Consider the following 9,000-nt stretch of genomic DNA (forward strand, 5'->3'; position numbering starts at 1 on the left):
CGCGCTGCAGCGCCTCGAGCGCGCGCCGCCGGCTTAGCTTGCTGTCGGCCTCCAGCCCGGGCAGCAGGCGGCTCAGGGCGCGGCTCAGCTCCGCCGCCTCGGCCGTCTCGGAGGCCTCGGTCGGGCCCGGAGGCGCCGCGGCCTCCGCCGCCACCAGTGCTGCCATCTTGCCCGCGTTGCCCGTCGCTAGGGGAGACCGGCGCTTTCACGACGGCGGTGGCGCGGATTACGGTTCCCCTTCCGGTTGGCTGAGAATGCAACTTTATTGGCAGCTACGGGTGCGGACAAGACACGGCGGGGCGAGCCGGAAACACCGCTCGCGGGTCCCTGCGCCCACAGTTCTCAGCGTAGCGATGGGAGGCGAAACTGGTCTGGGGGAATGAATGACGAAGGGAGTTGATGTGGACAGGTAAGGCCTGCCTGTGAAGTGACAGCACCGGTGACTGGGCAGGGTCAGTGAGAGGGACTCCGCGAAGGCGCTGGCGGGAGAGTCGTAGCGGGAGGGGATAGCAGAGGCAGAGGCCCCGGGGTGGGGGTCCTGTGGATTGCACTGTGTCCCCCGATTCGTATATCGGAGTCCTAGTATCCAGGACTTCAGAACGTGACCTGATTTAGCGATAGGGCCCTTACAGGGGTCATCAAGGTAGAAATAGGTCATGGGGGCCTGGGTCCGATACGACTGAGCCACTGAAGGGCTGACTTTGGAGGTGGACACAGCACACACGGAGAACAACACGTGTGCAGGCCAGGGACAGCAGCCCAGGATGGAGCGGCCCCAGCAGCTTAGGGACAGCGTCTTGGAACGGAGCGGCCCTGCAGCCTCGGGAGGAACCAGTCCCGACTTCTGGCCTCCAGACTGTAGTGGGAGGCACTCAGTCTGCCAAGGGAGCCCAACAGGGAGGGACCTGAGGCTGTCGGGAATCTCCTTGTGGCTGCAGCCCTGGGGCCCAGGGAGAGCAGGAAAGGCCACCAGGGCCTTTGTCTTAGATTGATGGGGACATGAGGAAGGTTCTCAGGGGTGGGAGAGTCGGCACAGTCAGGCTTGCACCTTTCTGAGCTTTGGCTGCTGTGGGGAAAAGGGGGAGGGAAGCACTTGAGGCCAGTTGGAAGGTGATGGGATCTGCCTGATGGGAAACACCAAGCATTTGACTTAGGGCGTGGCGGCTTCCTGCTCCAGAGAAGGTGGGGCAGACTCACTGTCCCTTGTTCCTTCCTGCAGAGCACCTTACCAGTGATTCAACAGTGATGCGGAAGGACGGGCCAGGGTCCTCGGCTCCGGGTGGTGGCCGCGCAGTGGGTTCCCTTGGTTTCCTGTTCTGTCTTACAGGTTCTCAGAATAGGTGCCAGAGAGGCCTGCAGCCCAACCCAGAACTGCCTGCAGACTGTCGAGTTTGACTAAACTAGTCCATAATGGTGCTGCCTCCATGCTCGTGGAGTGTAGCCAGGCAGCCTGCAGGGGCTCTGGACCAGCATCAGCCCCTCCCACATGCATGTGTCCTAGGATTCCTGCAGAATCACAGTAAGTGAAAGTTGCTGGTATGACCCCCCCTACAACCCTTGTGCCAAGCACGTTCCCCTGACATTTGGGGAGCCCCCACAAAGCTGACCAAAGTTTCTTTTGGCTCGAATGGACCGATCGGCCTTAGTCCAGAACCCTCAAAGCACTCCATCCGCAGTCGCTTTCTCCACCTGCGCCCTACCGTGACCTCCCCGCGTGCTGTGCGGTGTGCCCCCAGGACCTGCGAGTCATAAGCTCCTCTATTCCACTTTCCCTCACGTTCTGCCTAACAAACGTTTGTTTAACAAAGTCACAGCACAGGTGGGAAGGTTGCAGGGAGCACCACCACTTTCTGGGCACAGGACTGGGAAAGGGGAGGCCCGGCGGAGGCCTATAGTGGGGCAGCCACACCCCCACCCCACACTATGCTGTGGCACCAGCGTCGGAGCCGCATGGGCCCACCGGCTCCTGCACTGCTGATGGGCAGGCTCCTGTGTGGGCAGAGTCGGTGCAGCCTGGGGTCCTCCCGCCATATCTCCCTGGTGACACAGGGAGGCCCAGGACAGCAGGTGCTGCGCCACACCTCCAATGGCCACGGTGGCGCCAGCGGAACAAAGCAGACCCAGAGGGCACAGCTAGGGCTTTGAAACGAAACTGGCACCACAGGCCCCAAAAGTAGGCCAGAATGTACACACTAGATCGAAGCAGGGCAACTTCCTCATAGCACCCTGAGTGTCAGCAACATCAGTAAGCAAAATGCTCAGGATATGCTCCCAATCGCTTGTCCTGTCTGGAGCCAGAAAACCACTGTTGGAAGGAATAATTAACCAATAACTAACTGATACAAATGCCAAGATGAATCAGGTGTTGGAATTATCTGACAAGGAGTTCAAAACAATTGTAAAAATGGCTTGTAAAAAACATATTTAGGAAGTCTTTTGAAACACATTGGAAAAAAACATCTCAGCAAAGAAATAGAAATTATAAAAGGAACAAATGGAAATCATTGAACTGAAAACCAGGATGACCAAAATATTACTGTGCCCACCACTGGCTGCGCTGATCACCATGTCCCTGGAAGGACACAGTGGCAGAAGGGAGACCATGGGATCGAGTCAGGAGACATGAAGGTAGAGCAGAGTGTTCACTCAATCCAAGTGACAAATCATGTGCACCAGGCAAAAGGGGGAGTGGAGCTGAGTGTCTTGTAGGACAGTGATTTGTGTCACCAGGGGCCCAGAACTAGAGGAGGAAGAACGTGGGGAAGAGGTATTTAAAGAAATAATGGCTGAAAACTCCCCAAATGGTGAAAGACATAAAGCCACAGATTAAAGAAGCTGAGCGAGCCCTAAGTATGATAAAACCTCTAAAAACCCACACCCAACATATCATAGTTAAACTTCTGAAAACCAAAGACAGGAGAAGAAATGTCCCGCATAGAAACAATGTGTGGCCTGAAGCAGAACAGCAGCAGGAAGGACAGCAGGTGTCTTATCCCACATCACAGGCCAGGAGGAAGCGGCACGTTGTTCAAGGGATGAAAGAGCAGTTTCCAGCAGGACTATCTTCAGGAGTGGAGGAGGAATAAAAATATTCTCAGACAGAGGCAGATGGACAGAATTAATAGCTAGCCGACTTGCTCTTGGTGAATGATTAAAGGGGGCTGTCCAAGAAGAAAACTATAACAAGAAGGCAGGGCCTTCAGGAAACTAAGAACAATAGCACTGGTAAAAGTAGAAGTAAACATGACTGACCATCTTTCACCTTGAACGTTTCTTTCTTTCTTTCTTTTTTAAAAATTTTTAATAGTTTTTATTTATTTTTGAGACGGAGCATGAGCGGGGGAGGGGCAGAGAGAGAGGGAGACACAGAATCTGAAACATGCTCCAGGCTCTGAGCTGGCTGTCAGCACAGAGCCTAGTGTAGGGCTCAAACCCATGAACCGTGAAATCATGACCTGAGCCGAAGTCGGACGCTTAACCGACTGAGCCATCCAGGTGCCCCTGAAAGTTTCTTTAATCATGGTTTATGGTTGAAGCAAAAATTAACACTGATGTGCTCAGTGTATGGGGAGGAAATATTTATGAAAATTGTATTTGAAAAGTGGGAAGGATGAAGGGGTGCAAGTGGCAGTAAGGTTTCTACACTGTACTCAGCGTATACAACATCGATACCAGGGGACCTCTAAGTGCGTATGTATGTGGCGATGTCTGGAGCAGCCACTGAGGACACTCAACATGGTGGTAGAGCCAAAAACATTAAATAGAATTGTAAAAAGTGTTTCAGGATCTCACAGGGCACAAGAGAGGAAACAAACACAAATAATGAAATGGCAGACAGAAGCTCTAACATGTCAATGATTACTTTAAATGTAAATGGTCTAAATGCACCAGTTAGAAGACAGAGGTTCACAGAGTGAATAAAAAACCAAGACCTGACTCCCCGTTGTCTACTATATGCTAAATCTCACTTCAGCCACAATGACATGGGTAGATTGAAAGTAAAAGCATGGAGGGGCGCCTGGGTGGCTCAGTCAATTAAGCATCCGACTTTGGCTCAGGTCATGATCTCATGGTCTGTGGATTCAAGCCCCACGTCGGGCTCTGTGATGACAGCTAGCGCAGAGCCTGAAGCCTGTTTCAGATTCTGTATCTCCCTCACTCTCTGACCCTCCCCTGCTCACACTGTCTCTCTCAGGAAAAAAAAAAAAGAAAAAGTAAAAGCACGGAAAAGGATATATCATGTGAACATTAACTTTTGAAAAGCAGATATACTATGTTAACATCAGCCAAAGTCATCTTCAGAGCAAAGAAAATTTCACCAAAAAGAGAGGGACATTACTTAATGATAAAGTGGTCACTCGGCTAGGAAGATCTAGCAATCCCAAGCGTACAGGCACATAAACACGAGGGACTTTATGTGAGGACTTCCTACCCACTTTCAGCAGTTGCTAGAATTACTGTGAAGTCAGATGCTTAACCTACTGGGCCACCCAGGTGCCCCCTGTTGCTAGAGTTACTAGACAGACATTCAGCAAGGATAGAGAAGAACACTGCCATCAACCGACAGGATTAAGGGACATCTGTGGAACACTCTACCCAACAAAGCAGAGTACACTTCTTTTCCAGTGACCATGGATCATAATTCAAGAGAGGCCACATCTTGGGCCACAAAGCAAAATCAATGTAAAAGAAATTATACAGACTATGGCCTCTGAAAAAAAAATGGAATCAAACTGAAAATCAGTAGCAGACAATAAGAAAATCTTCAAGTGTGGAAATTCAGCACCACGGTTGTCCTCAGAGATATGAAGGAATGAACTTCTGGTCTACACAGTGAGCTGGCGAGTCCAAAGGGCAGAGTTATTAAAGGGTGAGTGCGGCGAGAGTCCACTTACATGACATCTGCGAAGTGACGGAAGTGCAGGTCTTTGGGGTTAGGGATGGGGCTGGGTGTGGCCAAAATGCATCTGGGGTCACCGTGTGTGGTGATGGTACTTAAGCATCATGATGGTGGTGATGGCTACATGGACATATAGACGACATCTGCCCTGTCCCCTTACCCCAGACGCACTGCTAAACTGAAGGGAAGACAGTAAACCAGTGATTACAGAAGCAGCACAACAGAAGGACCCATACATCAAAATAAAGAAAACACACCTAGAAAAGAGGTAAAGGTCTTTTTCTTAGTAGCATGACATGGGGACAAGAAGGTACATAAAAGAGGTGATTAGAAGCAAAAATGTTGGTATTTGGTTAATAGATGCCTTCGCAGAAGGGGTCATAAATACAGGGGGTAGGCGATATTTGAAGGGACAATGGAGACATTTTCCCAGAGCGTAAGAGAAAGGACCATCAGGTTGGATCTGCAGAGTGCCAAGGAGGCACACGTATTGACAGGCTCTTAAATCTAAGAATGTCGGGGCACCTGGGTGGCTCAGTCGGTTAAGCTCATGGTTTGTGGATTCGAGGCCCGCATCTGGTTCTGTGCTGGCAGCTCAGAGCCTGGAGCCTGTCTTCGGATTCTGTGTCTCCCTCTCTCTCTGACCCTCCTCCCCTGCTCTTGCTGCCCCCCTCTCTCTCTGTCTCTCAGAAATAAAATAAAACAGTAAAAAATTAAAAAAAAAAGAAATCTAAGAATGTCAAAGACAAATGTGTAGAAGACTATCAAGAAAAAACAGACTGCCTTCAAATAAATCAAATTCAGATGGAGATCAGATGTTCTTTACTCCACCAGTATCTCCGTCACTGCTCTTGCCCACGCAGAGTACGAAATGTTGATTTTTTCCCCCAGTAGCAAAATACGTAGACAAATCTCAACCTGGTAAAAGAAAAGGAATAATAAAGGTTAGAACAGAAAGTGATGAAATAGAAAAATGTGCAATAGAGAGTATCAATAAAACCAAGAGTTTGCTCTTTTAGAAGGCTAAGAAAATTAATAAACCTCCGTTAAGACTGACGAGGGGAGGGGCACCTAGGTGGCTCAGTTGGTTAAGCGTCCGACTTTGGCTCAGGTCATGATCTTACAGTTTGGGAGTTCGAGCCCCTCATTGGGCTCTGTGCTGACAGCTAGCTCAGAGTCTGGAGCCTGCTTCAGATTCTGTGTCTTCCTCTCTCTCTGACCCTCCCCTGCTCATACTGTCTCTCTCTCTCTATCTCTCTCTCTCAGAAATAAATAAAACATTTAGAAAAATTAAAAAAAAAAAAAGACTGACAAGGGGAGAAAATGAGAAGGCACAAAGTACCAACATACGGAGTGTGAAGGTTTATCACTACAGGTTCTAAGCATTAAAGAGACACTAAAAGGATCATATAAATCACTTTATTCCTCCCAAAGTAGATGAAATGGAGGATTCTTAGGAAAATGTGATTTGCTAAAAGTTACATAAAAAAAAAAAAAGGAAAACAGGAGAGTCTAGTACCTGGTAAAGAAACGCTTTGTGATTGAAAAGCTTCCCACGATAATGGCTGTAAACTCAGAGCTTTATAACTTCAAGACATTTAACTAGGAAATAGCTCTGGTCCTAGACTCTTTCCAACACCAGGAAGAGGGAGCTCCCAACCCGTTTTATGAGGCCAGCATCATAACTGCAATCGCACATGGTGACAGGGACATTACACAGAAGGAATATCATAGATCAACCTCTCTTGTTGAATACAGATGTGAAAACCCTAAACAAAATATTATCTGACTCAGTCTGGAAATCTAGAATTTAAAAAGGGTAATACATTGGGACCAGATTGAGTTTATTCCAGGAATGCAGGTTAATTAACATAAAAACTAATGTAATTTACTGCATTATAAAAGCTGAAGGAGAAAAATCATGGGATCATCTTGGTGCAGAAAAAACGTGATGAAACGTGACCGCTGTTCATGAAACATCTGGGCAGATGGGGGACAGAAGGCACCCACAGTACCCGCTTTGCAAATGTCATAGGAGATGCTGAGGACGGGTTCCAAAGACAGCTGCTGATGTTTCTCCCACGCCTGCACACGGATCCAGCCTCGTGTTGAACCGGAGCCAGCCTATGACCTTGCCTGGTCCCTGGAACGGGGTATGAAGGGTGCTGAGCCGTCTCCACACCCGGCATGGGAGAGAGCTGTCAGCACATCACACCCAGGGGGAGGTGGTTACTAAAACAGCAACAACAACAACGGAAAGCCACACGTACCGACAAGGACAGGAGACACCGGAACGGAACCTTGTTCCCTGCTGGTGGAGTGCCACCGTCGAAAACGGTCTGGCAGCTCCTCAAAAGATGAAACCTGGGGTTCCCGTAAGATCAGCAGTTCCATGTCCTGTTATGCAACCTGTAGAGGTGGAAACGGGTCATGCAGGTACCTGCACGCCCATGCTCCCAGCACCCACCATGGCTGATGGATAAGCCGTGGGATGTGATTTGGCCATAGAAAGGAATGAAGTGAAGTATGGATGCCAGACGCTGGCTACTGTGTGGCTGAACCTCGAAAACGTGATGCTCAGTGAGTGAGCCAGACACAAAGGCCACATGTTGCAGATTCCTCTTCTCTGAGGTCCCGGACGCTGACAAAGTGGCCAGTGGTGTACCCCCTCTGGGAATTGTAGATGCAAGAGTCTGTTCTGATGTGGGAGAATGCAGGTCCCTGTCCATGAGTCTGGGGAGGGTGGTGGGAGAGCAAGAGGGGCAGAGTGAAGGGACCCCTCCTGCCCCACCACTCACAGCAGGGGCGCCTCGCTGGAGGAGGGCTTGCTCCTCTTAATCTGTAAATCAGCTTCCGAGTTTTCATTATTTCCTGGTCCTGGACAATCACTACGGGGCTAATGCTGGGTTCATAGCTCAGCATAACTTCAGAACTTGGCAGCTCTTTGCTTGAGCCAGAATCAGACGGAACTATGCACACGTGCATCCAGGGGCAGAGACAGAACTGGCTCCACTGAATTGTCAAAGAGCCAGGAAGAGGGGTGCTTGAGTGGCTTAGTTGGTTAGGCCTCTGACTTCGGCTCAGGTCGTGATCTCACTGCTCGTGGGTTCGAGCCCTGTGTCGGGCTCTGTGCTGATAGCTCAGAGCCTGGAGCCTGTTTCAGATCCTGTGTCTCCCTCTCTCTCTGCTCCTCCCCCACTCGTGCTCTGTCTCTCCCTGTCTCAAAAATAAAACAAACAAATAATTTTTAAAAATTAAAAAAAAAAGAGCCAGGAAGAGAGGAAACGTGAATTTCGAGTCTGTTCCCATTCTCGCTCGTTCAGCTGTGCCACGTATTTTAAAGCATGTCATCTAAACTACTGTAATAAACTGATGTTAGCAAATAATGTGTGGTTGGTTCACTCATTCCTGATCTTGTCTGACACGTATTGGGTGTCCGAGATTTCCAGGTGGCCTGCTGGGCACCGGGACACAGCACAGTCAAAGCAAACACTGTGACTTCTCATGGAGACGATGGCCTGAAGGGGATGGACAGTGCCTACGTGCAGTGGGGGCAGGGTGGAGGTGAAGATGCCTCCAGGAGACACTCTGAAAGTGGGGTCTGAGGCAGAGGAGCTCAGCAGGCACAGAGGAAGGGAATGCTGGTCTGCAGACCCGGGAGGGGAGGGAGGGAGGCAGGGAATGGGGGCCTTGGCTGGATTGGAGATGTTGCTGGCTTGGCCCCTGGACCAGCCTGACAGGTGCTGGGGCCCGTGGGCAGGTAGGTCAGAGTTACTTTGCAGAGCCAGATCCAGGGCTGAGGTACAGTGATGTCCAGGGCATTCTGTTTCTGGCTTGGACAATGTCATAGATGGCTGTGACTTCCACAGGCATGTGGACACTGGGTGACGGCTGGCCTCGCCTGGAGGGAGCAGGGGTTTGGCAGCACGCCCATATGGAGGCAGGATCCAGTTAGCGAATGTGGTGTAGCTGTCTGTCCCGCCTCTCACCAGCTCACATGAGAGTTAGAAAGTCTGCAGATTGTATGGGTCCCTGAGTGGTCCCTGCCGCGTGCTGTGTGGGCCCCCAGGAAGGGTGGGCCCCGGCTGGGGGGGGGGGGG

Source organism: Crocuta crocuta, unplaced genomic scaffold (assembly GCF_008692635.1).
Source record: "Crocuta crocuta isolate KB4526 unplaced genomic scaffold, BGI_CrCroc_1.0 scaffold273, whole genome shotgun sequence".
NCBI lineage: Eukaryota > Metazoa > Chordata > Mammalia > Carnivora > Hyaenidae > Crocuta > Crocuta crocuta.